Source organism: Procambarus clarkii, chromosome 9 (genome assembly GCF_040958095.1).
Source record: "Procambarus clarkii isolate CNS0578487 chromosome 9, FALCON_Pclarkii_2.0, whole genome shotgun sequence".
Taxonomy (NCBI): Eukaryota; Metazoa; Arthropoda; class Malacostraca; order Decapoda; family Cambaridae; genus Procambarus; species Procambarus clarkii.
The window spans coordinates 49,885,131-49,908,054 of record NC_091158.1 but is presented as its reverse complement, the minus strand read 5'-3'; positions in this window follow the sequence as shown (position 1 = coordinate 49,908,054).

Genomic DNA, 22,924 nt, shown 5'->3' with positions numbered 1-22,924 from the left:
CCTGGTGATGAGTGTCCAGGTTCCCTGTTTGGTACCAGTGTATGGGTACATAATTTATTTTTTAATATTTGCATGCCTTTATGTTTCAATAAAATGTTGTAATGTTAAGTAATGTTTCTGTTGTGGTAAGAGGTAGTCTTACTATCAGTGTGTGCAGGGTGCATGGAGATTGACCCTGGCACTATTGTCTTGTGCGGTATATGGATTGGCCCACAAGTATTCTGTAAACGTACGGTTCTGTTGCAGAGTTTTCATGTTAGTTTTTTTTTTATTTTTCCCATGTTTTATAATTTTTATAACTCAAAGGTTTGGCTGTGGGTCATGAGGTACCCAGCAGATGTTTGGGGTATGTCCCACTTAGGTATAATGTTACCTGTTATTTTTAATTACTTAGATTTAAATGTTAGAGTAGGAATATTATATATATATTTTTTCATGTTGTTGATCATTTTATTTTGTATGTTTTGTTCTTCAGACCTTCTGAGAAAGACTTGCTAGCCTGCCTAGTGTGCAGGCAGGATATGTCATTGTTTCATAGTAGTCTTTATTGCCATATATTGTAACATTGTAACTCAGGGTTGTATTATGAAGCCTTGTGTCATTACTTGTATTTTGACATTATATTATTTTTAGTTACTTGTAATTTTCCTGTTCCATTCGGATTTTGTTTAATTTTTTTATTTGTCATACTAGTTTTAAGGCGATTTTTGTTTTGGCCTTCCAGCCTTCCGGGGGAAGCCTTGCTGGACTGCCTCGGGTGCAGTCGGGATTTGCATTTTTTTTCATTGACATACTGTATTGTCATCCTATGTTCCTCGGAATTGTATCATGTGTGACGGTATCATTGCTTGTATTTTTGCCAAGATTTTTTTTTTACTTTTGTTTCTTTCATTGTACATTTATGTGTTGTTCTTACTGAAGTGTAACTGTATAATGTACTTGGCATCGTGTTAATTTAGTTAGTTTACTTTTATCAATATGTCGTTGGCAATTTTTTTTCTTTTAGGGGTATTTTGGTTGAGTTAGGATAAGACAAAATTGGGCTTAATTATCATACACCCGATTTTGTCTTAACTCCGGGGAAAGGGAGCTATAACACCCTTGACCCCCCCCCTTAGAGTTCTCACCCAGGGAAGCCTACTCCAAGAGGTCAGCCCAGATGACCTCTGGATTATCTTGTATGTTGATTAAAAAATTCCTGGGTTAGTCTTAGTCAGCTAGTTTCAAGTATTTAATATTTCATGATACTCTTGTCAAACATTGCAATGGAATTAGACCCCAAATTCTTATGTGTAAACATCCATGGATCTCCCCCCCCCCCTTTTAGCCAGGTCAGAGGTCAGTCACACACATAATTATTAACTCCTCTCTTGAAGAGTGTATGGTGAATGTCAAACAAGCTTAATTGAAAAAATCTTAAGTGTTTGTGCACGTTTGGCCCGACCCCCTTGCATTTTTGGTGTAGGTAGCAACAGCAAATCTCCCCCTCCCCCCTTTTGGGTTGTATATAGAGGTCCTGTAGAGACTTAGTTGAGAGAGAGATTGCGGGACACCAGGGTCGACAGTGGGTCCGTGAAGAACATCTCACAGCCAGGGAGAGACAGTGAATCCACCGGATGGAGAGACAGAGGTCTTAAGGTAATATGTTTGATCTCTGAGGTTTTGTTCCATGTCTAAATTTCTTAACTCTTGCCCAGTGTTAGAGTAGGATTTATAAGTGGTGATTAGCATAATTTTGTTCTCAATATACTCGTGTTAAATTTCCCGGCTGTGTCAATTGTTGAATCCTCTTAGCCTTTTTGGATATAGTGGGCTGACAACCGTCCCATAATTAATGACAGTTATAGAAAGTACTCTCCAAGTCAAGCAATGTTCCTTGCCTCGTTGCTTGATAAAGTCTCAATGGTCAAGGCAGATGGTGGCAGCGTTTTTTTAATCCTGTGTAGCATTTCCTTGCTGGCAGTGTACCTTCCGGTGTAACCATCATATGTCAGCTCTTATTGCAGTGTTCAATAACAGTGTTACCAAGTGCAACCGATAGCAAGTGTTACTCAGGATAAGTAGTAGCTTTATATTATTTAGTTTAGTTTATATATTTTATAGTGGTGTTACACCCACACAAGCTGCTGCTGACCCTACACCAGCTGCTGCTGACCCTACACCACCTGCTGCTGACCCTACACCACCTGCTGCTGACCCCACACCACCTGCTGCTGACCCTACACCACCAGCTGCTGCGGACCCTACACCACCTGCTGCTGCTGACCCTACACCACCTGCTGCTGCTGACCCTACACCACCTGCTGCTGCTGACCCTACACCACCTGCTGCTGCTGACCCTACACCACCTGCTGCTGCTGACCCTACACCACCTGCTGCTGCTGACCCTACACCACCTGCTGCTGCTGACCCTACACCAGCTGCTTCTGCTGACCCTACAACAGCTGCTGCTGCTGACCCTACACCAGCTGCTGCTGCTGACCCTACACCAGCTGCTGCTGCTGACCCTACACCAGCTGCTGCTGCTGCTGACCCTACACCAGCTGCTGCTGCTGATCCCACACCAGCTGCTGCTGATCCCACACCAGCTGCTGCTGCTGATCCCACACCAGCTGCTGCTGATCCCACACCAGCTGCTGCTGACCCTACACCAGCTGCTGCTGCTGATCCCACACCAGCTGCTGCTGACCCTACACCAGCTGCTGCTGCTGATCCCACACCAGCTGCTGCTGATCCCACACCAGCTGCTGCTGCTGATCCCACACCAGCTGCTGCTGATCCCACACCAGCTGCTGCTGACCCTACACCAGCTGCTGCTGCTGATCCCAGACCAGCTGCTGCTGCTGATCCCACACCAGCTGCTGCTGCTGATCCCACACCAGCTGCTGCTGCTGACCCTACACCAGCTGCTGCTGCTGACCCTACACCAGCTGCTGCTGCTGATCCCACACCAGCTGCTGCTGATCCCACACCAGCTGCTGCTGATCCCACGCCAGCTGCTGCTGAACCCACACCAGCTGCTGCTGATCCCACACCAGCTGCTGCTGATCCCACACCAGCTGCTGCTGATCCCACACCAGCTGCTGCTGACCCTACACCAGCTGCTGCTGACCCCACACCAGCTGCTGCTGATCCCACACCAGCTGCTGCTGATCCCACACCACCTGCTGCTGACCCTACACCAGCTTCTGGTGACCCTACACCAGCTGCTGCTGACCCTACACCAGCTGCTGCTGCTGACTCCACACCACCTGCTGCTGACCCTACACCAGCTGCTGCCAACCTCACACCACCTGCTGCTGACTCTACACCAGCTGCTGCCAACCCCACACCACCTGCTGCTGACTCTGCACCAGCTGCTGCTGACCCTACACCACCTGCTGCCAACCCCACACCACCTGCTGCCAACCCCACACCACCTGCTGCTGACTCTGCACCTGCTGCTGCCGACCCCACACCACCTGCTGCTGACTCTGCACCAGCTGCTGCTGACCCTTCACCTGCTGCCGACCCCACACCACCTGCTGCTGACCCCACACCAGCTGGTGCTGACCCCACACCAGCTGGTGCTGACCCCACACCACCTGCTGCTGATCCCACACCAGCTGCTGCTGATCCCACACCAGCTGCTGCTGCTGATCCCACACCAGCTGCTGCTGATCCCACACCAGCTGCTGCTGATCCCACACCAGCTGCTGCTGATCCCACACCAGCTGCTGCTGATCCCACACCAGCTGCTGCTGATCCCACACCAGCTGCTGACCCTTCACCACCTGCTGCTGACCCTACACCAGCTGCTGCTGACCCTACACCAGCAGCTGCTGACCCTACACCAGCTTCTGCTGACCCCACACCACCTGCTGCTGACCCTACACCAGCTGCTCCCAACCCCACACCAGCTGCTGCTGACCCTTCACCTGCTGCCGACCCTACACCACCTGCTGCTGACCCCACACCAGCTGCTGCTGACTCTACACCAGCTGCTGCTGACCCTACACCAGCTGCTGCTGACCCCACACCAGCTGCTGCCGACCCCACACCACCTGCTGCCGACCCTACACCAGCTGCTGCTGACCCTACACCAGCTGCTGCCGACCCCACACCACCTGCTGCTGACCCCACACCAGCTGCTGCTGACTCTACACCAGCTGCTGCTGACCCCACACCAGCTGCTGCTGACCCTACACCAGCTGCTGCTGACCCTACACCAGCTGCTGCTGACCCTACACCAGCTGCTGCTGATCCTACACCAGCTGCTGCTGACCCTACACCAGCTGCTGCCGACCCCACACCACCTGCTGCCGACCCCACACCACCTGCTGCCGACCCCACACCAGCTGCTGCTGACCCTTCACCTGCTGCCGACCCCACACCACCTGCTGCTGACCCCACACCACCTGCTGCTGACCCCACACCACCTGCTGCTGACCCTACACCACCTGCTGCTGACCCCACACCAGCTGCTGCCAACCCCACACCACCTGCTGCCGACCCCACACCAGCTGTTGCTGACCCTTCACCTGCTGCCGACCCCACACCACCTGCTGCTGACCCCACACCACCTGCAGCTGACCCCACACCACCTGCTGCTGACCCTACACCAGCTGCTGCTGACCCCACACCACCTGCTGCTGACCCTACACCACCTGCTGCCGACCCCACACCAGCTGCTGCCAACCCCACACCACCTGCTGCCGACCCCACACCAGCTGTTGCTGACCCTTCACCTGCTGCCGACCCCACACCACCTGCTGCTGATCCCACACCACCTGCTGCCGACCCCACACCAGCTGCTGCTGACCCTTCACCTGCTGCCGACCCCACACCACCTGCTGCTGACCCTACACCACCTGCTGCCGACCCCACACCAGCTGCTGCCGACCCCACACCACCTGCTGCCGACCCCACACCAGCTGCTGCCGACCCTACACCAGCTGCTGCTGACCCTACACCACCTGCTGCTGACCCTACACCAGCTGCTGCTGACCCCACACCAGCTGCTGCCGACCCCACACCACCTGCTGCCGACCCTACACCAGCTGCTGCTGACTCTACACCAGCTGCTGCTGACCCTACACCAGCTGCTGCCGACCCCACACCACCTGCTGCTGACCCCACACCAGCTGCTGCTGACTCTACATCAGCTGCTGCCGACCCTACACCAGCTGCTGCCGACCCCACACCACCTGCTGCCGACCCCACACCAGCTGCTGCTGACCCTTCACCTGCTGCCGACCCCACACCACCTGCTGCCGACCCCACACCAGCTGGTGCTGACCCCACACCACCTGCTGTTGACCCTACACCAGCTGCTGCTGACCCTACACCACCTGCTGCTATTGACCCTACACCAGCTGCTGCTGACCCCACACCAGCTGCTTCTGACTCTACACCAGCTGCTGCCGACCCTACACCAGCTGCTGCTGACCCCACACCAGCTGCTGCTGACCCTACACCACCTGCTGCTGACCCCACACCACCTGCTGCTGACCCTACACCAGCTGCTGCTGACCCCACACCAGCTGCTGCTGACCCCACACCAGCTGCTGCCGACCCTGTGTTATGAATCCATATATTTGATTCTAACATTCACCATGATAAATTTGTTTGTCCATTATTTCTTTCCTCAGTTATCTAAATAAAACATTGTATCTAGTTGTGTTCCAGTATATATATGTTTGATTTAAATGTAGCATGCTGTAGTGTGCCTGTATTTAATATTTGTTAATGCTATTGCATGTTCATTCCTGTGGGGGTGACCTTGGCGTCTCATGGGGGGATGACCATATTTGGGATGTTCCAGTATGGTGCAGTGTATCAAGCCAGCGTCACTGATTCACCCCTGTAATTATTCCTGTTTATTGATTGTACTTAATTTCTTATTTACACCTTAGCAGTGTTATATACATATAAGTTTAGTTATAATTATGTTCTTAAGTATTACTCTCTGATAGCAGAGTATCTAGAGGTCTCATGTTGTGAGAGGATGGTCTCAAGATTATCCCACAGCTGACTTGAATGGCTCATTGCAGTGCACAGTGCACCGATCTCGTGCACAAGCCCTATCTCTGTTAACCCTGGATAGTAAACTGTCATGCTGGGTATCCCCAGGATGCCCACTTAACCAGGAATACGTTTATAATACGGAGGTCGCCGAAGGTCCAGGCAGGGAGTAGATACAGGGAAGTTAAGCATCCACGCCATAGGGTCAGAGTACACATAGGAGGCGCCAGGCGTGAGAGAGAGAGGAGACGTCAGCGAGGCGATAGATCTGACCTCTGGGGTCAGCCTCAACCTGCGCGATGGAGAATAACAACTGTGACGTGGGTGTGACGTGTTCATGACGTCACCTCTGCTACTGATCATGGAACGATTAATATGATTGGTTCCCGCTCTTTTTCTGAAACGCCATTGGTCAATTGTAACCCCTTGTGTTTATGCCCCACGAGGAGCCCTGCTTCTCTTGCAAGGACATTCACGTGATGAAGCCCGTACATAGAGGACGTGTCCTGTTCTGTCTATCGGCCAATAGACTGAACACCGTCCATTCCTCACCGTCAAGTTAAACTCAGCACCTTTCCGATATACCAACGCTCGCCCGGAATCGCGATCATGACAATATAGTTTAGAAGCCTAGTGACAAATCACCAGAGCGAAACAGACTGGTATCAGGTAACCCCTGGTGACAAGTGGAGATCCTCGTGAGTGACCTAGAGTGAACTTAGGAGTGCCGCTGCCTAAGTAATCTGTGTGTGACTTTACCACAGTGTACCGCATGGTACCATATAACCTGCAGCCGCAGCCGCCACTCTGTCCCGAGCGTGTAGCCCGCCGCCACCCTCACTGTACTACGTGACGTCACCACCTTACTCACCGCCAGTGCCAACAAGCGTGTGCGTGTGTCTGTCTGTTAGACATACAGCGCACCCTCCTGTGAGTACCCTCCGTGTCAAGTACGGTTTGTGGGAAAGCCTGTCGCCGAGCGAACCGGCTGTCAGGCCAACTACGAGTTCTTGCATAAATGTGCCTGAGTGAGTGAATGAATAAGAGAGGTAGCCTACCTGTAAGTACAAGATCTTGTTATTGTTATATTGTGTCTGTCTGTGTTGATCTGAGGGATCAACCACAGTTCTCACCTTCTTATACCTGACACAGGTATAGGTGGAGACCTAGACACCCGACGGTGTATGCGTGTTTATCTGTGTGGTATCACGACAGTACACTCGTCTGTGAATGTGAGCTTCACATAGACCACACATTTAGTTATTGTGTGATATTATTATTGTGCATGTTATTGCCTGTCCCATTGACAGTGCCATTGCGATTTATTGCGCACCATCATTACCCGAGTATCCGGTTGGAACTCTTGTGATCCCTTTGCACTCCGGCAGTTAGGTTGCCGTGTTAATGATTGGCTGTCAACTGTGTTAAGTTAGGTGTTTCTCCACAAGTGGATCCGAATCGATTAGCCAGACGTCAAGAGTCTTGCTAATGCAACCATAGCCTTTCTGACGCCAATCTAAAGTAAATCAAGCACCCTCTGTATTAGTGGTTAAGTTAGTAAATAAACTACTGTTAAGCTTTATGCGGTGTTTCCGTTGAACCACTTCTGAATACTGCCAACTATTTACTCAAGCCTCCAGCTCCAGGTGTCTGCAACACCGAGTTGCCTATGAACTATTTTGCCATTCACTATGAACTATTCACTAAACTATATTATTCACTAAATGTGATGAGGACCCTAGGAGTCCCTTAAAGTGCAAAAGCATTGAGGAGATTCCAACGATCAACGTAGACCAGGACCAGGTGAGGCTAGTCTGAGAAGAGACCCTCAAGGACTAACTCGACCTTGCTCCCAGGACCTGTACGGTTGCTCTTGTATTTTCTCTGTTGATTCCGACAGCTTCATGAAGCGTCTGCCACATGTACATTGGCGACATACGCATTGCAGTTGGAAAAGCAAAATAGAAAACCCCCACACATGTGAGTTTTAGTTGGTACCTTGTAGACACCATGCCGTGCATGCTCCAGCAACGCCAGTCGCGTGGGTGGAGCTGGCTGGCGTGGACATGTTGTGAAGTTAAGTCTGTGGTATTTGTTTATTGTTTAGTAACAGCTGATTTCCTGGTTAGACCATTATGTGCATACCCATCTATCTATTTAAGTTTTAAAATAGTGATCAGTTCTTATATAATATTGTATTATTGTATTCTGGTGCATTAATATTTCTGGCTGCCTGTATTTCCATTTATATGTTCTTTGTTACCCTTACTTTAAGTATATTGCATTGTTGAGTTATTTACCCTAGATACTTACAGTAGGCAAGGCCGTATTATTATATTTTGTTTTACAACTGCAAACAGAGGAACCATACCCAGAGGTCAAGGGTCATAACAAAATGAGGGCCTATGTACATTAATTCCCATAATTTAATGTACTAAATAGTGGTACTCACCTAATTGTGCTTGCAGGGGTTGAGCTTTGTCTCTTTGGTCCCGCCTCTCAACTGTCAATCAACTGGTGTACAGATTCCTGAGCCTACCGGGCTCTATCATATCTACATTTGAAACTGTGTATGGAGTCAGCCTCCACCACATCACTTCCTAGTGCATTCCATTTATTAACTACTCTGACACTGAAAAAATTCTTTCTAACGTCTCTGTTTACCTGGTTGATACCTGGTTGATGGGGTTCTGGGAGTTCTTCTACTCCCCAAGCCCGGCCCGAGGCCAGGCTCGACTTGTGAGAGTTTGGTCCACCAGGCTGTTGCTTGGAGCGGCCCGCAGGCCCACATACCCACCACAGCCCGGTTGGTCCGGCACTCCTTGGAGGAATAAATCTAGTTTCCTCTTGAAAATGTCCACGGTTGTTCCGGCAATATTTCTTATGCTTGCTGGGAGGACGTTGAACAACCGCGGACCTCTGATGTTTATACAGTGTTCTCTGATTGTGCCTATGGCACCTTTGCTCTTCACTGGTTCTATTCTACATTTTCTTCCATGTCGTTCACTCCAGTACGTTGTTATTTTACTGTGTAGATTTGGTACTTGGCCCTCCAGTATCTTCCAGGTGTATATTATTTGATATCTCTCTCGTCTTCTTTCTAGTGAGTACATTTGGAGGGCTTTGAGACGATCCCAATAATTTAGGTGCTTTATTGCGTCTATGCGTGCCGTATATGTTCTCTGTATTCCCTCTATTTCAGCAATCTCTCCTGCTTTGAAGGGGGAAGTGAGTACTGAGCAGTACTCAAGACGGGACAACACAAGTGCCTTGAAGAGTACAACCATTGTGATGGGATCCCTGGATTTGAAAGTTCTCGTAATCCATCCTATCATTTTTCTGGCTGTCGCAATATTTGCTTGGTTATGCTCCTTAAACGTTAGGTCGTCCGACATTATTATTCCCAAATCCTTTACATGCTGTTTTCCTACTATGGGTACATTTGATTGTGTTTTGTACTCTGTATTATGTTTAAGGTCCTCATTTTTACCGTACCTGAGTACCTGGAATTTATCACTGTTAAACATCATGTTATTTTCTGATGCCCAGTCGAAAACTTTATTAATATCAGCTTGAAGTTTTTCAATGTCCTCAGCCGAGGTAATTTTCATACTGATTTTTGTGTCATCTGCAAAGGATGATACGAAGCTGTGACTTGTATTTTTGTCTATATCTGATATGAGAATAAGGAAAAGCAGTGGTGCAAGGACTGTACCCTGAGGTACAGAGCTTTTCACTGCACTTGGACTAGATTTTATATGGTTGACAGTTACTCGCTGAGTCCTGTTTGACAGAAAACTGAGTATCCAGCGTCCTACTTTACCGGTTATTCCCATTGACTTCATTTTGTGTGCTATCACGCCATGGTCACATTTATCGAAGGCCTTTGCGAAGTCCGTGTATATCACATCAGCATTCTGTTTCTCTTCTAATGCCTCAGTGACTTTGTCGTAGTGCTCAAGTAGCTGTGAGAGGCACGATCTTCCCGCTCGAAATCCATGTTGGCCTGGGTTATGAAGGTCATTGGTCTCCATGAAATTGGTGACCTGACTCCTAATCACTCTCTCAAATACTTTTATGATGTGCGATGTTAGTGCAACTGGTCTATAATTTTTTGCCAATGCTTTGCTCCCTCCCTTGTGTAGAGGGGCTATGTCTGCTACTTTAAGTGCATCTGGTATCTCCCCCGTGTCCAAGCTCTTCCTCCACACTATACTGAGTGCCTGTGCTACCGGCACTTTGCATTTCTTTATAAATATTGAATTCCATGAGTCTGGACCTGGGGCCGAGTGCATGGGCATGTTTTCAATTTCTTTTTCAAAATTTAGTGCGCTCGTGTTTATATCAGTTATATTTACCGGGGTTTGAATATCCCGCATAAAGAAAATGTCTGGATCTTCCACCTTCATGTTGTTTATTGGAGTGCTAAACATGTCCTCATACTGCTTTTTTAGGATTTCACTAATTTCTTTGTCATCCTCCGTGTATGAACCTTCACTTGTACGAATAGGTCCAATACTGGCAGTGGTTTTTGCTTTTGATTTCGCATATGAGAAGAAATATTTTGGATTTTTCTTTATTTCCTGAATTGCTTTCTGTTCTAACTGCCTTTCTTCAGTTTCATATGAGTGTTTCAATTTCCGCTCGATTTCTTCAATCTCCCTATTTAAATTATTCCTTCTTTGACGGGAAATTCGTGTCTGCATAAGCAGTTCCGTTATTTTTTTCCTGCGTTTATAGTGTCGTCTGCGTTCTCTTTCTACGTTAGATCTCTTTCTGGCTTTCCTCAAAGGAACATGTTTCAGACAGACTTGATACGCTTCTGAAGTAAGTTTTTCTATTCCTTCTGTAGGACTTGTATTATTTAGAACAGTTCCCCATGGAATGTTTGTAAGTTCCCTGTTTATTATCTCCCAGTCTATCCTTTTATTATTAAAATTGAATTTACTGAATAGCCCCTCTCGCTTTATCAACGTTTTAGGTCTATTCTGAGTATTGATGGTCGTTTGCACTTCAATGAGTTTGTGATCTGAGTATGTGGTATCTGATATCGTAATGTCTCTGATAATGTCTTCATTGTTCGTAAAGACCAGATCTAGAATATTTTCATTTCTCGTTGGCTCCGATATCTGCTGATTGAGTGAAAATTTGTCACAGAATCTAAGTAGTTCTCTAATCTGTGGTTGGTTAGGTCCTGATAGATTTCCTGGTATAATATTATTGTTTGCTATTTTCCACCTGAGACTAGGCAAGTTGAAGTCACCTAGGAAAATAATATCAGGTATCGGGTTCTCCAAATTATCAAGGCTATCCTCTATTTTGCTTATCTGTTCTGTGAATTCCTCAGCCGTTGCATCTGGCGGTTTGTATATTAGTATAATCACTAAATTTATTTTCTCTATTTTTAATCCCAGTACCTCTACCACCTCATTTGTAACGTTTAGGAGCTCCGAGCATACAAGGTCTTCCCTAATATACAGACCCACTCCTCCATGTGACCTAATTTTCCTATCACACCTGTATAGGTTATATCCTGGAATCCAGATCTCACTGTCCAACAATTCCCCTGCATGGGTTTCTGTGAAAGCTCCAAATACTGCATTTGACTCCGTGAGGAGGCCATTTATGAACTGTACTTTGTTGTTTGTTCTTGTTTTCAGTCCTTGTATGTTGGCAAAGATGAATGAGGTTACTCTATTAGTGATAGTTTGAATGGGAGACTTTTTCGGCACGTCCATTAATCGTGGACATAATGAGTTTGTTCTGACCAGTACTGATTGTTGTAGGGCAGTTTTCTGTCGTAGTTGTAGTTCCCTTTCGGTGGGTAATTGTATCTGTAATTCTGGAATGCCAGTGGATCTGTCATCCAGTTCCATACACTCTCCATGCTGCTCCTTTTGAATTCTCTGCCGGTCTGGTATAAAAAATTTATAGAGTTTCCTCCAAATTCATTATCCTGCTTGCCACTCTTTATGTAGCGTTCCGTGCCTTTCACGTGAAAGTGTGGGCAGCTAAGGTCATAGCATTTTCTGTCCTCCAGTGAGGTTTGGCACATGTCAGGATGGAAAAACCTACATATTGATCCAAATCGACACTCACCTTTCCTAAGCATATTTAAAAATTTTTTGGGATGTTGGTAACTGCATTCTAATCCTTTCTTATTACCAGCATATCTATGTCTGCATATGCCTTTTGCATAAAATTTGCATAAGTCTGTCCTTCTGTTCTGAATTGCTCTATGGCTCATCTGGGTACTAAGTCTGTGGCTCATCTGGGTACTAAGTTTCCACCTGTGTCACCTTGTTCGTGTCCCACCCGTGCTGAAGAGTTTGTGTTTGTCCACCCTGTCAATTCCCCTGAAAATTTTGTAGGTGGTTATCATTGTTGGAAAGTTCCAACCCTGATACATCTTTAATGTATCATAATACATCACTATTGTATACTAAGCATAGTATCTATTAACCCTACTAACTGTAGTACTAATATAAATTAATATTTTCCTATCTGCGCGTCATTTACTAAAATTCTCCCCACATCGAGAGGCAGTATTGCGTCAGATAATATCCAGCAAGACATAATTATTGTCAACATGCCAGAGAATTGAATAATATTCTCAACCTTTATCAGTATTCTTTACAAGAATTAACAACTGATAATATAACAACTAGTGATTCAATAACAACGAGTTATCAACTAAAATATCACTATATAACAGTTTATCTGTTATCTTAAACCGTCATGGAGGAAACAACTTCTCTCCATTTCTCGTCCAATAAGAACACTGTTCATAATTATTGGCAATTAGCGATAATGGAAACAATATTTAACTCCCTATAATTGCGACTCTATTCTCATTGACGTATTATGTAGAGTAATTACAAGGAAAAGAATTTTCCGTTTCTACTAATATGACGCGCATGCGCGAGAGAGGGGTTGAGGGTGGAGAGAAGTCGGACGCCAGCGAGCCATGCGGTTGGACGACGCTTAGACCACGTGGCGGCCATTAGCCCAGGGAGAGGCGAATCTTTCATCAATTATGCAATAGGGCCTTGCTATTAATCGGTCTTGGAGTGTGCAACTACTCCATTAGCGATCCAAGGATTGCACTGGTGGACAACCAGCAGGTTAAGTGTTCTAGTATTGTTATAGGAGCTCACTATATATGTACACTTAGTCCATCATTACGTCGTAATACCTCCCCAAACGCCAAGTACGTCCACAAGGAATTTAATTTGTCCCTTCCATTGAATTGTAATGGCATAATCTAATTTGTGTAGACAATTTTTACACTCTATTGGGTTTCCAGCGTGTGTTGGAGCTGCCGTGAGTGCAACAATTTCCCACGCTACGCTAGTGGATCACTTGTTCCAGCAAGTCCCAGATGACACCAGCTCCACACCGCACCTCCGTTCACTGTTACAGCTAAGCGGCTGAAATTACTTTAATTTAGTTATTATTTATTAATGAACGGTTGAAATCCGATAATAATTTGAGATTATATTTCATTTATGAAATTTAAGAGGTCAAGAATAATTTCATAGCCTCATGAAATTTTATATGAGAACAATTTCTCGTATAATCATTGTCCAACATATTTTTGCTACTAACCAAATTATCAAATGTCTATTTTATTTATACCTTAGTAAAGCAGTTACTAATTTTATTCGAGGAACAACCAGCCTCGATAAAGTGTACTGGGAGTACTCTACTTCTGGTATTAACCCCCCATTTGTGAAGAAGGGAAAGTTTACTTCTTGAAGAGTAATTTAATTTACAGTCCATTAATATTCAAGGAATAATTCTTAATAGTTACATTATCCACAGGCACTGGTATTTCAGTCCCTTTTCTATTGCTTATTTATCTGTTTCCCTTTTCAGTAAAAATAGGGTGGTCCTTCGAGTAATTTAAATCAGTTAATTAAACATCAATATATTGAGAGTAAGCTTTCCTTCACGACACAAATTTTATCTCTTTGAACCAGATACACCCAAATTAATATGAATATTCTATATCAGTTCTCAGAGAACAAGACAAATTTAGTTCTCTTCGAATCTGATAGCTAAAAATCAACCTATCCTAATTAACCATTACTAATTACCATGTGTAGTAATCTAGACTAACCATATTTCATTATCAGTGGCTACCGCAGGGTTGCCAGATTGGGCTACAAGTAGCAAATTGGGCTACTTTTGAGAGCCCCACGCTCCCAAATTTTTAATTTCGCTACTTGCGACTTTTTGGGCTAGTTTAAATGCAAGTTGGGCTACTTTGGGCTAGTAATATTAAGAAACTCAATGATGATTATTTATGCTTTAATAATATAATCTGTACAAATCACAGCCGAGTCCAACAGTCTGATTGACTTGACCACTTACCGCAGGAGAGCCCTGGTCAGAGACCGGCCCCTGGGGACGTTGATCCTAGGAACCTTTGAAAGAAAAAGTAACCGCAAGGCAAGGTAATCCTCCCCAGGGGTCAGAGATTTCCCAACCTTAATTGTTAATAATACTTCATCCCAAAAGCTACACCTGGTTCCACAGATATTCATTAAGGGGAGAAAGTTATCTAGAAATTTACAGATTGATAAATGATGGGAAAGATCCCTTACAGTTAATACCTTTGTCAGGAAGACGATGGTTGGCAAGGATCGGTAGTGTAAAGCGGCCGTTTGATCAGTGGGGTTCTCTAAACATCTCATTACCAAATAGCTTTTTCTTCATGTGATAAATATGTTGCAAGGCAACTATTTTCAATGTACGCTGATCCCTCCAATAAGCTATATTTCACATGTCTCAAACCAATCCTAAATGATTTTGAAAGGATGAATTTACTTTATCAAAAGATGAAGCAGATCAGAATAGCCTTCACACTGTCTTAGAAAACTTCACTCTTGGAATACTCAGAAGAATCTTTCGTCCTCATCATGCAAAGCTTCATGTTAATTTGGACTACAATTCTATGTATCTGCCCCTGGAGAAAGTTGACTTTGGTTACGAATTTTCAACACTTCTTGCCACTAACAGACAAAACAATTTTACAACCCAGGAAAAGTTTCAAAATGTTCAAGAAAGATGCGATAATTTTTTTAATGAAAGCTTGCAAATAGCTTCTTTCTCGTATTCTAAGTAATGCTGAAACTATAAAAAAAGGTGAAAAATCTGTTACCTATCATATGCCTTAGCTTACATGGCCACCATTTTCGGAACTTCCGTTAGTATTAGCTGACCAATCTAAGCTTAGTGAAATTGAAAGTCAGTGGCGCCTACTGTTAACCATTGACTAGTCCAACATTTGTAAGGGACAAATTCCGACATCTGAATCGTCATTTTAGACCAAGACAATAACTGTCAAGAACACTGCTGGCGATCCCATACTGATTGACCTCGCTGAGTTTGTGTTGAAAATATACAGCTTGCCAATCAGTAATGCCCTGGCTGAATGGATATTTTCGAGAGTAACGTCTGTGAAAACTAAACTGAGAAATCTTGAATGAGAATGGGACTTGAGCTTTTGACATCAGTCTTGAGAATCAAAACATATCTTGAAGAAAATGTAACTTGTTGCTCGTCATTTGAACCACTCATGTCAATGCTTAAATATGAGTCTGCAATATACAAGAACGAGGTTGTGGATGCAGATCAAGATCTTGGTAATCTTCAACTGTAAAGACGTGGAAGGACTTCACACCCATTAAGCTTCAAACAGTAAATATTGGTAAGTTATCCTATTATCATATTGGTTAAATATATATATGCAGAGATAATGTTAATAAAACAATTAAAATCGTTTAATGTACTCTATATATCATAATAGATTACTTCGAAACCCGTATTAAACAAAAAATTGGGCTACTCTTATTACAAATTAGCTACTTTTAGACCGTCAGCTCGCTACTTTTAGCAATTTGAGTCTGGCAACCCTGGGCTTCCGGCAGTGTACCACATATGTTAGCCTAACTCACACCAATTTATTTGCTGTCTATACCTCACGTATAATGTAGCACTAGTGGGACATAGTCAGTTACCCACAACACTCAGACCTATACCTCACACTGAGGTAAGAACCTTCAGGTCACCAGGAGCAATAGCTCACAATTTCTATAATAACTCTACATTAACACCTGCGTTAGATTGGCCTCACCATCTAACCATTATTTATCTAGGTGGTAATGACATCCATCCTACTCGACACCCAGCTGAGGTAATTAATCACCTTAAAACAATAATTTTCTCATTTAAAATTGTTAGCAGTTCAGTAGCGTTCACATTAGTGGAACCTCGCCAACTAAGGAATAATAATCGTTGGGGAGGGAGTCCAGAATATTACCAAAGAGCTGCCAAATACATAAACTTTCGGCTGAGGAAGCGAGTACGATTGGATGCCACTTACATTCAATTTACAGCCAGACCATACAGGCAAAACCTGGCAAGAGATGGTGTACACCTGTCAGGTGAGTCTAGGTCACATGTAGTTGACAAGTTGGTCAACACAATCAACCACCATAAAAGGCTGTGGCTGGCAAGCCAAAATTAACTATATATATTTATATTTTCAACTGTGTGTGCAAGTGCACATTTATATATTATAAAATCTAAAAAAAAAAACACAGCACTATTATATATATATATATATATATATATATATATATATATATATATATATATATATATATATATATATATATATATATATATATATATATATATATATATACATATTTATATATATATATATATATATATATATATATATATATATATGTATATATATATATATATATATATATATATATATATATATATATATATATATATATATATATATATATATATATATATATATATATATATATATATACATATATATATATATATATATATATATTCATATTACTGCACCATTAATTAATTTATGCCAACCTTTATTAGGTAGGAATTTAGGCTGTGATTGTGCTGAGTTTTGCACAACTGCAGACTAAATAATTTAGTAGTTTCTTTAGTAGAAATTATTTCAACTAGTCTTGAACTAGTCAGTAGTGCATATATTATTCATTATTGTGCTGACCCTGCAATAGGGTGGGATCAAAGTACCATTATTTACTCTTGTGCTGACCCTACCACAGGGTGGGATACAAAACCTTACACTAACTCTGATTAGAGTATATACATATAAATAATTTTTTGTATTCAATATTTGTGTATATAAATTTTGAGTACTGCTGAATGTTCACTATTACATCAAATGGTGATAATGAAGAGTTAGCCAGGAGAAATTCTAATAGTGACATTTGAGTATTACTCAAAATTCTTAGCTACTTATTGCTAGGTAGGTGCATTTAACCCCGGAATGAGAGTGCAATTTAGCCAGAATAATTTAGGCTATATTCAATTTACTTGCCAACTAATGAGCTAATACCCAAGCTACATTAGCAATACTTATTCAAGTCCTATGAAACATTGACTTAAAACCACCATGGCTACTCCTGAACAATTAAGGAGAACCTATATTGGCCTTAAAGGACATTTAACCAGACTGATTAATAAGTCTGAAACTTTATCTAAAGCAACTCCCATTGATTACCATCAATTAGAAATATCATTGGGAGTAGCTGATCTCATACTTGATGAAGTCAGGTCTACAATCAGGTCTTATCTTGACATACTGAATGCAGCAGAAACTGATCCTTATGAAATAGATCAAACTGTAGCAGAAACTTCTCAGTATGAAGATGACACTCAAGATAAACTTAATGAACTATGTAATATAGTAAGTCAACATAAATTCAATACAAATAATACTTTTCTCAATCCAGTAATCAATTACCTGAGGTTCGTTTACCTACTTTAGACTTACCTACAGTTGCAGGGCTGGATGAAGAAAATTGGGACACATTTTGGACTTCATTTCAAGTTCATATACATAAAAAATCTTCTCTTGATAAGGTTTCTAAATTCTCTTACCTAAACAGTCTTCTCAAAGGGGAGGCTAAAAAGGTTATAAATAACTTAGCTCTTACTGAGAGCAATTATGAAGAAGCTATAAAACTACTAAAGTTGAACTATTGCAACAAGGAGTTGAGTATAGCTAACCTTTATTACCAGTTGCTGGATCTGAATGCACCAAGTAACAGGCCAGACTCACTTCAAAGCTTCAGGCTAGAAGTAGAGTCTCTAGTGAAGGCCTTAGGTACTAAAGTTGATGTACCAGCCTCAGAATGGTCAATTAAGTTACTTTTACAGAGGAAATTGCCTCGAAATATTTTAGCAGAAATCTGCTCACACTATAAAACCGAGTTTCTCACTCTCAAGCAAATATTCGAGGGACTGAGAATAACGGTCAACAGGTTCAAGACTCATGATAAGATTAAACCTGAGTCTAAGTAACCTAATATTGGCAATTCAGTCAAACCAAAATCGACTTTGAACAAGTCTATTAAATTCAAGCCTAGGACGGCTCCATCCACTGGAAAGAAGAGTGGTAACATAGGTATTTATTCAGTATCTCCCTCTAAGACTGTAGTTGATGTGTCTGCCAAGAAGACAAACTCAGTAAGAGAGAAAGTGTCTGTTCTGTGAACAAGAACATGTGACTTATAAATGAAATGTTTATCCTAACTTTAATACCAGGATTAAACGACTACAAGAATTACATAGATACACCAAGTGCATGGGTTCTCATGACCCCAGTAAATGTGTGGTACATCTACGGTTGTGCAGTAGATGCAACAAAGGTATGCATCATTATGCCTTATGTAGAAAGACATCATCACAATCTGTCACACCTCGGGAGGATTCTATGAATTCTACCACAGTTCAATACTGCAAAGTACACTAAGAAATCAATGTACTTGCAACTGAGTCAGGCAATAATACTACTCTGCCTACAACTCAACTTAAACTAATTAATAGGAAGTCTAGAGTCAATACTAGAGGTCTCTTTGATCAAGGATCACAGAAAACCTTCATCACACAACAATTAGTCAAGCAGTTAAAATTAAAACCTGCCAAAAGTGTGAGATTGAATATTTCTGGGTTCTTGACTAACAGTGGACCTCGTGAATACCAAGTAGTCAAGGTGTTAGTAAGACTTGGATCTTCCACTAATTCAATACGAGCGGCAGTAGTAGATAAGCTTCCTTCAGACCTGCAGGTCACAGGACTAGCTCCCACTGCGAAATATCTCGGACGTAACCGCATGAGGCTAGCGGATCACAAAATAAATTCTGACTGCCTCACAGACGTTGGTATCCTAATAAGTCCTGACTATTATTACAGATTTATAACAGGAGGCACCCGACAACTAGGTATGAATTTGTTGTCATCTGCTGGAGGCAAATTGCTAACAGGACCGGTGCTTTTCCAGCAAAAATCTGTATCAACCAACAAACAAGCCAACAATTCAATAGTGGCGTGACTAGGCTCGGAACAGTCACCCCTACATTTCAGAGAAATATCTGAAGATAATGAGTCTGATCCACCTGTATTTCGACTGTGGGATTTAGACACTTTAGGTATTGTCCCTGATAAACCAAGCCCTGATGATACGTGGACTTGCCAGCAATATCTGGACACAGTTGTCTATGAAGACAAACAACACTGGGTGAGACTGCCATGGAAGTTGAATCATCCACAACTTCCAGTTAATTATTTCATGGCAGCCTCCCAATTAAAGTCTCAATTAATACGGCTAAAGAAACAGCCAGATAAATTGAACATGTATCATCAATTAATTCAACAACAACGACAGTAAATTTATTGAAGTTGTTGATAATGATGACCGAAAAATAGGTCACTATCTACCCCATCACGCTGTGGTGAAAGACTCAGTGACAACACCAATACGTATCGTTTTTAACTGCAGTGCCAAAGTGAAGGCAAACAGCGTGTACATGAATGAGTGTCTACTAACGGGACGTAGCCTAACACAAAGACTATGCGTCGTATTGTTACGATTCCGTACTGGTATTTTTGCTTATACTGCTGATATCAGTAAAGCTTTCCTTAGAGTAGGCTTACAAGAGGAGGATCGTGATTATACCAAATTTCTCTGGATTATGGACCCACTGGATCCTGACAGTGATGTCGTAACCTATAGGTTTGCCTCTGTGCTATTTGGCGCGACCTCTTCACCGTTTCTACTTCAAGCAACGTTAGATACACATTTGAAGAAGTCAAATAGCCCTTATAAAGCAGAAATTAGCAACAAGTTGTATGAACACAACTTCCAGGGAACCACTAATGACAAATTTAAATTGGTAGAAATCTACCATGAGGCTAATCGTGAGTTGCTAGGAGCCAATATGCCACTACAATCATGGGCCTCAAACAATAAACTATTAAACCAGATGATCGAGAAAGAGTTTCCTGGTTATCGGATACCTAATCAATTAAAAGTTCTGGGCGTGGAATGGAACACAGTTACCGACGAGATGAATGTCAAGTCAGTACAAACAAATAATTCAACCCTTACCATGAGAAAATTACTCTCGTATGTCAGTCAACCATTTGACCCTTTGGGCTTACTTAGTCCTGTTTTGATAAAGGGAAAACTCCTCATGCAGGAATGCTGGCAGAAAAATATGGGATGGGATGATCCATTGCCAAATGAGTTGCAAGATAAATGGCAAACACTCACAACAGATTTTAATCAATTAGGTGTTTTGAAATTTCATCGTAATGCTTCAGGACAAAACTTACCCACAAATTTGCACGTCTTTTGGGATGCCTCTGGCTAAGTGTGAAAGAGAAAACATGCACTCTCTTGAACATTATATTGTATAATGTCCCATACTGACTAACTTTCGCCTTCCTGGGCTAAGGTATGCTGAACTCTGTAATTACTATACGAGTACTGGAACACTTGATGATATATTGGACTTGTATCCAAGATTGACCATGTAATATATCAATCATACAATGTATATATATGATGTAACTATATAACCTGAGCTTATAAAAGCACCTTCATCACCTTCAGTGATTGAGTGCTTAATTGCACACTAGTTTCTTTATCAGCTATCTCACCCTGTCAGAGTAAATGAGACAAATGTATGTGAATGCATGTGTGTGTGTATATATGTATGTATATGTGTGTGTGTATGTATATGTATGGGTATAAAGTATATATGGAAGCTGATCAGAATTACATTTCACCTTTGTGAATGTACATTAATTACACTATGTAAAAGACACATCGAACACTTTATGTAGGGCGTACGTAAATCTGTGTATCTATGTATTTAGGTATGTAGGTTAGCTTAGCATTTTAAAAGCACCGAATCACCTTCTGTGGTTGAGTGTTCAATAAACCCTTGAACTATATGTTTAACACTTCTCTAACCCTGTTCATGGAGGACAGAAGAAAATGTATATATGCTTGTTAGCATTGTAAATGTGTGGCCACGTCTGTGGTAGAAAATAATAATGAAAAAAATAAAAAATAAATAAAAAAAAAATAAAAAAAATAAAAAAAATAAAAAATAAATAATAATAAAAAATAATAAAAAAAAATAAAAAAAAAATAAAAACCAATAAAAAAAATAAAAAAAAATAAAAAAGCGTATGGCACTGCAGACTACTTAGTCAATAATGTACAATCATTTTTACTCACATCAAAAGCAAGAGTTGCTCCAATCAAGAAGAGATCTTTACCTCAAATGGAGTTAACTGCATTGCTGGTGGAAGTAAGATTGGCTCATTGCCTGACCAAGACACTCAACAGTATTCACTTTGGTGAGATCGTCGTGTGGTCAGACAATGAGGCAGTCTTACAATGGGTAAGAAACAATAATAATAAAACTCCCTACGTCAGCAATCGTGTTAGGGTAATCCATGAATTATCTGCAGGATACAAATTCAGACATGTTCCTACCAAGGACAATCCAGCAGATTACCTTTCGAGAGGTTTATCATTAAAACAGCTGAGAATACCTAATGATCATAAGGCCTAGCTTGGAATACCCTTACGTTCCACTGAACCTCACCAACAAATCCAACATGCTAAAGATCAAACGAGTACAAAACAAAGCACTTCGCTTTGCAGAGGACCTGACTCTGAGGGACAGGGTAAGAACTGCCCAAATCCATGAGAAGCTCAACATGAAGCCAATGAACATTAGGCTCAGCTACCTGGCCAGAAGACAGCTGTACCGTATGAAGAACATGTATGTCCCAGACCCCGAAGATCTCTTCGTAGCAGAAGGGATCACTAGCGACTACGAGATCCACGAACCACCACACAGAACCAGAAGAATCACTCTCCAACAAAAAGTGATCAGACACATCCATGATGAGGCCTTCCCAAGCCCTCAGATACTAAGCGGCCTGCCAGACGACCCAGATGAGTGGCCCATCCCGGACCCCATCTACACCAAATGAAGAATAAAGAAGAAAAAAAAAAAATAAATAAATAAATAAAAAAAAAAAAAATAAATAAATAAATAAATAATAAAAAAAAAAAATAAATAAATAAATAAAACACCTACAAAAAAATATAAAACCAAAAAACCATTTGTCGTGGCGTCAGAAGTGTAACTACCCTGATGTTGCTAAGATTAGCCTCCTTCAGGCAACTCCATCAGCTCTAGTGCTTTAGGACACCAACAAGGTCACAAACACTAGCCCCCCCAGCCAATGTACTGACAACCCAACATAACACATACGCAAACAAACAACACACACAAAAATGTCAACCCATGGTGGACAGGCCACCGAACTTTCAAACCTCCTCTCTCTCTACACCCACATCCTCTTCCTGAATTTCATCTCCCCATCCCTCTACCTCCCCCCCCCCAATCCTTTCCATTCCCTATGGACATCAAAGCGAAAGCGAAACAGCTGATTAAATCTCGGATGTGGTTTAATGGACCTTTATGGCTTGTTAGTGGTCAGTGGCCTAAATAGAAACCACAAGTCATAGTGA